The sequence below is a fragment of the Neomonachus schauinslandi genome, chromosome 6 (assembly GCF_002201575.2).
Source record: "Neomonachus schauinslandi chromosome 6, ASM220157v2, whole genome shotgun sequence".
Lineage (NCBI taxonomy): Eukaryota > Metazoa > Chordata > Mammalia > Carnivora > Phocidae > Neomonachus > Neomonachus schauinslandi.
Genome location: NC_058408.1, coordinates 78,453,646 through 78,462,230, shown reverse-complemented (window position 1 = coordinate 78,462,230; position 8,585 = coordinate 78,453,646). Strand labels below are relative to the sequence as shown.

General features: G+C 37.4%; 1 pseudogene; it reads left to right on the top strand.

Moving 5' to 3' along the window:
* Positions 1 to 1,292: 1,292 nt before the first annotated feature.
* Positions 1,293 to 7,141, top strand: LOC110585993 (annotated as a pseudogene).
* Positions 7,142 to 8,585: the final 1,444 nt, after the last annotated feature.

Below are 8,585 nucleotides of genomic sequence, written 5' to 3'. Positions count from 1 at the left end.
GGGATTGCAGAGCGGGAGAGAGAGAATCTTAAGCAGGCTCCTCACCCAGCATGAAGCCCAGCCTTGGGTTTGATCTCACCACCCTGAGATCACGACCTGAGCTGAAATCAAGTTGGTTGCTTAACAAACTGAGCCACCCAGGCACTCCAGAACATGCATTTATACATGAAACATGTAAGCCTGTGAAACATGACTTTTCATTTAGATCAGATGGCTAATCTCTTAAATAATTTTTTCTCATATCAATGAGTTACTGTAAATAATTATAAAATGATACCTGTTAATGTGGTGACTCCAGTAGTTTCATCAGATGCTTTAAGCAGAAATCAGTTAATTCAAATAGAATTTTTTCATTGAAATTAAAGAGTCAAAATAAAGTGTTTAGAAATTCATTCTGACAAAGGTAAAGCATATAATTTTATAATAAATGCTTTTGTGAATTTATTAAAAAGTTTAACACTAAAGATAAAATTGCTTGGTTTATGGTGATAATAGAAATACAAATTTTTATGGACCATAGCACCATGGTGAACACAAAGTTCTCACAAAATTAACAAATCTTACAGAAATGAATTTGGATCTGTGGTGCATACAAAAATTCATAACTGCATCTAAACAAATTATAATATTTCAATGACCTAGACAGAAGCTGTAGTTGTCAAGTTTTACAATATACATGATTTGAGTAAATAAACTATGAAGTTTTCATAATAAAGTTGATGTTGAAAACAAACAAACAAACAAAAATCCTTCAGCACCTTAGTATGCACCACACTTTGGATTTTAGAAATGTCTGAGTCTTTTCGAAAGAGTCTTCTTTAGAAATGTTGGCTCAGTCGATTAAGTGTTCTGACTCTTGATTTTGGCTCAGGTCATGATCTCAGGGTTGTGAGATCAAGCCCCGCATCCACTGAGTGTGGAAATTGCTTAAGATTCTCTCTCTTCTTCGCCCTCTGTCCCTCCCCTCACTCTGTCTCCCTCCCTCTCTAAAAACATAAATAAATAAAAGAAAAAGAAAAAAAATGAGTCTTTGAAGAATTATTTGGTAAATCGACCTAAGTGTACTACAATTGTACAGAACTTTTTTTTTTTTTGTAAATGGGTCCTCTGAAGTTAGAGAACCTTTGTTTTTCTAACACCAGTACAAATATGCAAATTATTTAATAAATTTAGTATCAAAAATCTTTGAAGCTTTCACTGAATTAGTTATTGAAGATAAAGTATACAGATCATCCCCAACTTAGGATAGTTGGACTTAGGATATTTTGACTCTACAATGGTGTGAAAGTGACATGCATTCCGTAGAAGACATTCTTCAAATTTTGAATTTTGGTCTTTTCCAAGGTGAGTGACATGCAGCACGATACTGTCTCAGGATGCTGAATGGTACTTATAAAGAGAAGATAGAATCAAGGTTTTGGGGGTTCTGGAAATATTCTATTTCTTGACCTTGATGAGTTTAGACAAATGTCTCCCTTATAATAATTCATAAAGCCTACATTCGGATTTCATTTGTTTTACTGTATATGTGTCAAATTTTCATTTTAAAAAGATAATTTTTATTCTAAAATCCTCCTTTTGGGGCGCCTGGGTGGCTCAGTTGGTTAAGCGACTGCCTTGGGCTCAGGTCATGATCCTGGAGTCCCAGGATGGAGTCCCACATCGGGCTCCCTGCTCAGCAGGGAGTCTGCTTCTCCCTCTGACCCTCCCCCCTCTCATGTGCTCTCTCTCTCTCTCTCTCTTATTCTCTCTCTCAAATAAATAAATAAGATCTTTAAAAAATAAAAATAAAAAAATAAAATCCTCCTTTTGTCATTTGCCAGAATAGTTGATACTTTTGAAATATAAAGCTGTTAAAAAAATGACAAAATAGGGGCATCTGGGTGACTCAGTCATTAAGCATCTGCCTTCTGCTCAGGTCATGATCCCAGGGTCCTGGGACCGAGCCCCGCCATCGGGCTCCCTGCTCAGCGGGAAGTCTGCTTCTCCCTCTCCCACTCCCCCTACTTGTGTTCCCTCTCTTGCTGCCTCTCTTTCTGTCACATAAATAAATAAAATCTTTTAAAAAATTATAAATATATTTTTTATCAAAGTGATTTTCCTAATCTTGGTGAGCATGTGTGTGTGCGTATGACTTGTGCTTACGTGTATGTTTATATGTGTATATATGTGCACCTCTGCGTGTTTGTCTGCATAAGTGTGTGTGTGTGTGTGTGTGTGTGTGTGTCTACATATGCATTTGCGTGTGAGAGTGGTTTGTATGCTTTGGGGTAAGGTAAGGATACATTTCTTGGCATGGAAAAATATGATGATCACAGAAAGATGAAGATGAACTTGGAATTTGAAAATGAAAAGCCCAAAACAGAAAGAAAATTTCAAGTAAAGGAAGTAAGAGAAATAAGTATATTGTTTTCATCAACTTTGGTGTTTTAAAATACATACTTTAATATTAGCTTATTCCCAAATTTTTGTTTTCTCAGTGTGTGGTTCATGCAACTATAATGACTTTGTGAAAATAGAGCCCTTAGCTAGGAGAGGAAGAGCTCCACCTGCTATTCTCAGATTACTCTCATTTCATACTTCTTTTCACTACCTCCTTATGAGTATTATGCCCAAACAAAAACAAGAAACACCTGCTGTAATTTACACAACTTTCAATCAATTCATCAGTAGCTTTAGAGTAAAAGAAAGAAATCAAGCAAATTATTAATCTGTTTGGGAACTGTGTGAACAGATTTAAAGAATGTGGGTATTTTCATTTCAAAGTAATTTGGTTTCTTCGCCTTTTGTAATTATGGAGCACCAAATTCTTTTTGCCTTGCCACTTAGAATTTTCATCATTGCCTTTTATAATATTTATTGAAAAAGTCTATGAATATCAGGCACCACCAAATACAAAGACACACACACACACACACCAATTCCACAAACACAGATAACATGGTCCAGCATTTTCTAAGAGATTCAAGTTTCATTATAATCATTCTGCCATTCCCTCAAATTCTGAATTCACTCCTTTAATCCTCTCAGCCTTTAATGTGGTACTTTGATTCTCAGGTAGCAAATTCACTTAAACTAAACAAAGATTTATTGATTGACTGTTACAAAGTATATTGGATAAGTGCGCAAACTCTGAAGCTTACAGATCTGGCTTTGAATAGTAGCTCAAATGATAATTAACTGTGTACATATGGGGCACATTAGTTAAACCTCCATACAATTCTACCTCCTCACCTGTAAAATGGTCATTATATCCTGAGATAAAACTTTAGTAATGTAGAAACTAGCTATCAAAATCAAGAAAAATGAAGTCATTATTAGAAAGGTAGTCCATTAAGATTATTGAGCAATTGTCAATTCCCCAGGTTTGTCTAGTAATACAAATATTTGGTGAACACTTTTTTTTAAAAGATTTTATTTATTTATTTAACAGAGAGAGACACAGCGAGAGAGGGAACACAAGCAGGGGGAGTGGGAGAGGGAGAAGCAGGCTTCCCGCAGAGTCGGGAGCCTGATGCGGGGCTCGATCCTGAGCCGAAGGCAGACGCTTAACAACTGAGCCACCCAGGCGCACCTGGTGAACACTTTCTTTTGTTGCTTGGTTTCACCTTAAATAAATGGAATGTAAACCAAAATATTTCTAGGGTTATATCAAATTTTGTGTATCTACTGCAAAAGTTGAAAAAATAATAAATAATTGGAATTTATCACCAAAACAAGTCATTTGTATGGCATTTTTGCATAATCAAATGCACATACAAGTGCCCACCATCTGCTAATATTAGTAAATACAGTACAGCAAATAACCTCACTGCTCCTCATCAATCTCCAGGTTGGAAAGCCTAGGGAAAACATACAACCCATTTTCATTCTATAGGATTGGCTGAGTGAAGAAAGAAAGAAAGAGAGAGAGAGAGAGAGAGAGAATTTCTTTCATAAATAAATACATATTTATGCCCATTATGTACCTCTCCTGAAGGTAAAGTTTGTAGTATTTTTTTCTCTTTCTAACTTAGGAAGTTTTTATAAAAATGATAGAGTTTCTATGGAAAAATCTGTATATAGTGTGATGAAAATGCCAGAATTTTAATATAGGTTTTGTCTGATTTCCCTAATTTTTATTATTATAGTTTGCCTTATTCCAAATCAACTTAACAGAATAAGAATTCAGAATAAATTCAGAATAAAGCATCAGCACTTTGGTGTTAACATTAAGTGGGCTATGTTAATACTTCCTCATGAGCATATATTACTTATTTCTCTCTCATAAGCCTATCAGTAATGAGTATATATGATTGTCAAACACCTTATTTATAAAAGAGGATATTTTAGTTTAATATCTTACAGGTAACTAACTTTTTATAAGGTACAATTTCTACAGCCCACCTATTTACTTAGGACTCAATTAATTTGCTTCCAACCACCTCTTTTAAAGACTGCAGCATTTTTTTTTTTAAGATTTTATTTATTTATTTGACAGAGAGAGAGATAGCAAGAGCAGGAACACAAGCAGGGGGAGCGGGAGAGGGAGAAGCAGGCTTCCTGCCGAGCAGGGAGCCCGATGTGGGACTCGATCCCAGGACCCTGGGATCATGACCTGAGCTGAAGGCAGACGCTTAACGACTGAGCCACCCAGGTACCCAAGACTGCAGCATTTCTAACTTCATCTACAGTTTAATCTGTTTGAACTTTAAGTTGTAAAAAACTGTCCTGACTGAAGTCATTTTAAAATAGAGTTGGAGAAAGCCATTTCAGAGAAACTGCCTTACCCACCTTTGTTTGATCTGGGCGCAAACCTTTGGAGTGGGCAAAATGGCAATTGTTTTAAGCAATTACCTGAGGAATCAGTAGGAGAATGAACATTTTGGTCACAAGATTGATAGATGTGGGGTTTCTGAAGATAAAATCAGTCGTCAATTGATGTCTAACCAAGTTAACTTGTTAACACCCAGAGAAAAACTTTTATTTTTCTTTTTTTCAAGTTATGTAATTAACCCCCTTCCTCTTCCTCATAAAAAAACCTTTGCCTTCACCTTAGAAGCAGGAACACTATTTGGGTAACCACCTGAATCTGTGCTCCCCAAAGTGCAATGCTTTAACCCCAAATAAACACTCATTTGCCTCTTTCTCTCCAGGTTGACAAAGTAAAGACAGGAAGCAGCCATTAATGATATAACACTTAGAATAAACTCCCTAAATGGAAACAGATTTTGTAATTCCAAATATAGAAGTTTGTAATTTAATTGAATGGCAAGTATTTTTAAAGATTTGTTTATTTATTTGAGAGAGAAAGCAGGGGGGTGGAGGGAATAGGGCAGAGGGAGATAGAAAGAATGCCAAGCAGGGTCCACACTCATCACAGAGCCCAATGCCAGGCTCAATCCCAGGACCCTGAGATCATGACCTGAGATCATGACCCGAGCTGAAACCAAGAGACAGACACTTAACCGACTGAGCCACCCAGGCGCCCCTTGAATGACAAGTATTTGAACAAGTGAAGGAAAAATAATCCATTTCTTCTGTCCATTTTATTTCAGAGAAGTAGTAGATGCTTAAAAAAATGGAAGTATATTTCCAATTATAGGTCCTATTATTCTAGGAAATATGGATATAGATAACTAAGTAAGCTCTATATAATACCCTTATGAGTAGTGAAAACATAAAAACTATCAGTTTATACTCTCTTAATAGCTTCTTATAATCTAAGCGTATTTTCTTCTAGACTGTATTTACTATGATATTTCATCATGTTCTTTATCAGTGATATAATTTCTTTTACTGTTATGGATATTAAACATTTCCTGCTATTTTCCTCCCACCCTTCAAAAATATGCCACCTAAAAAAGAATTAAAGGGGCACCTGGGTGGCTCAGTCGGTTAAGCGTCTGCCTTCAGCTCAGGTCATGATCTCAGAGTTGTGGGATCCAGCCCTATGTGAGGCTCCCTGCTCAGTGGGAGCCTGCTTCTCCCTCTCTCTCTCTTTACCCCTCTCCCCCACTTGTGCTCTCTCTCTCTCACTCTCTCTCAAATAAATAAAATCTTAAAAAAAAGACATAAAAACTTCAATAAACCACCTTTGAGAAATTCCAAAAAAGCAAAGTTCAAACAATTGCTTAACTTAAAATTTTATCAGAGCTTTCTGACTGTGGACACCACTGTGTAAGCATCCCTAAAGTCTCCCTGCCCACCACTGTCATATCTAAGTTAGAGTCTCCTAAAGAGCCTGAATAGCTGCAGAAGTTCTTCATCAGAGGTTTGAGCTTTGAAGAAACTGATAACAGTCTAAGGAGCCATTATGAGCCATGGGGAACATTTATGAACTTTGTGGTAATGAGAGATCCAAAAACCAATGCCTCAGAGGTTTTGGGTTTGTCAGGTTTGCCACCATGGGGGAGGTGGATACAGCCATGAATGCAAGGCCACACAAGGTGAATGGAAGAGTTGTGGAACCAAACAGGGTTGTCTCAAGAGAAGATTCTCAAAGATTTGGTGCCCACTTAACTGAGAAAAGGATTTTTGTTGGTGGCATTAAAAAAGACACTGAAGAACATTATTTTTAACAGTATAGGAAAACTGAAGTGATTGAGATCATGACGGACTGAGGCAGTGGCAAGAAAAGAGGATCTGCTTTTGTAATATTTGATGACCAGGACTCTGTACACAAGATTGTCATTCAAAAATATCAGACTGTGAATGGACACAACTGGGAAGTAAGAAAAGCCCTATCTAAGCAAGAGATGGGTAGTGCTTCATCCAACCAAAGAGGTGGAAGTGCTTCTGGAAATTTTGGTGGTGGTCTTGGAGGTGGTTTTGGTGGGAATGACAACTTTGTGGAGGAGACTTCAGTGGGCAAGGTGGCTTTGGTGGCAGTCAAGGTGGCAGTGGATATGGTGGCCGTGGGGATGGCTATAACAGATTTGGTAATGAAGGAAGCAGTTTTAGAAATGATGGGAGCTATAATGATTTTGGCAATTACAACAGTCAATCTTCAAATTTTGGACCCATTAAAGGAGGGAATTTTGAAGGCAGAAGCTTTGGCCTCTATGGTGGTGGAGGGCTATACCTCGCCAAACCATGAAACCAAGGCAGCTATGGTGGTTTCAGCAGGAGCAGTAGCTAGGACAACAGCAGAAGGTTTTAATTATTGCCAGGAAACAGAGCTTAGCAGGAGAGAAGAGCCAGAGAAATGACAAGAAAGCTACAGATTACAACAGATTTGTGAACTCAGCCAAGCACAGTGGTGGCAGGGCCTAGCTGCTACAAAGAAGACATATCTTAGACAATACTCATGTGTATGGGCAAAAAACTCAAGGAGTGTATTTGTGACTAATTGTATAAAAGGTTATTTTAGTTTTTGTTCTGTGGAAAGTTTAAAGGATTCCAACAAAGGATTTTAATGCAGATTTTTTTTTTTTTGCACCCATGCTACTGATTGCTAAATGTAATAGTCTGACCATGATGCTACATAAATTGTGTCTAAATAAATAAATGTTGTATCAGAGATTTTAATATTTTAATATGCTGTATGAAATGTCAGGAAGGACAACACTCTGTACAGGATTTCCTGAAAATCTGTAACCATGGAACTGAAGGACAGAAAATTCTTCCACCCCAAGATATGGCTCTTCTTATATTGATTATTTTAAGCTGTTTTTTTCTTTTAAGATTTATTTATTTATTTTAGAGAGAGAGAGATAGCATGAGCAGGAGGGAGAGAGAGAATCTCAAGCAGACTCCATGCTGAGCATGAAGCCCAACACAGGGTTCGATCCCAAGACTCTAGATCATGACCTGAGCTGAAACCAAGAGACAGAGCCTTAACTGACTGCACCAACCAGGCGCCCCTGGTTATTTTTTTAAGTAAGCTCTACACCCAGTGTGGGGCTTGAACTCATGACCCCGAGATCAAGAGTTGCATCTTCTACCAACTGAGCCAGCTAGGCACCTCTTAAGATGGTTATTTTTAAGAAACTGCAGACACAAGAGAAGCTCTGAAAACTGAGTAGAAGTTACTCCTTTGTAAGAAACATTTACATTTATAATGGAAATCTCCATTCATAAGGGTGTCTCATTACACCTCACGATACCTGGAAGAGGGAATGGCTCAATCTCTAGAAATTTGTCTATGGAGAAGACAGTGAGTGAAATCTGTGTAACAACCTTATTTTTGTTGACTGTGCTTTTCTTGGCAACCTCTCATAATAAACACCCCATCTTCAATGTCTTCTTTTGTCTTTAGCTGAAGATGGTATTTAAGGTGATGGGTTCAGTCATTTTGAGGTGTTACTCAGTTCTTGGGTCTTTCCCATGTATTCATGTTTTTAAACTTTTGTTTTCCTCTTGTTGATCTGCCTCATGTCAGTGTAATTATTAGATCAGCCAAAGAACTTAGAAAGGTAGAAGAAAAATTTTTTCCCCAACAGAACTGTTCCTTTTTCAACTTTACCATAGGATTGAAGACATTTTGAAAAATCTTGTTATAGTGGAAACTGTGGGTTTTTGGATTCCTGGAAACTACATTTAAATCCCAACCCCTTCCAGCTCTGCCTCTGTTAATTAAGTATTTGAGCCTTGATATAGTCATA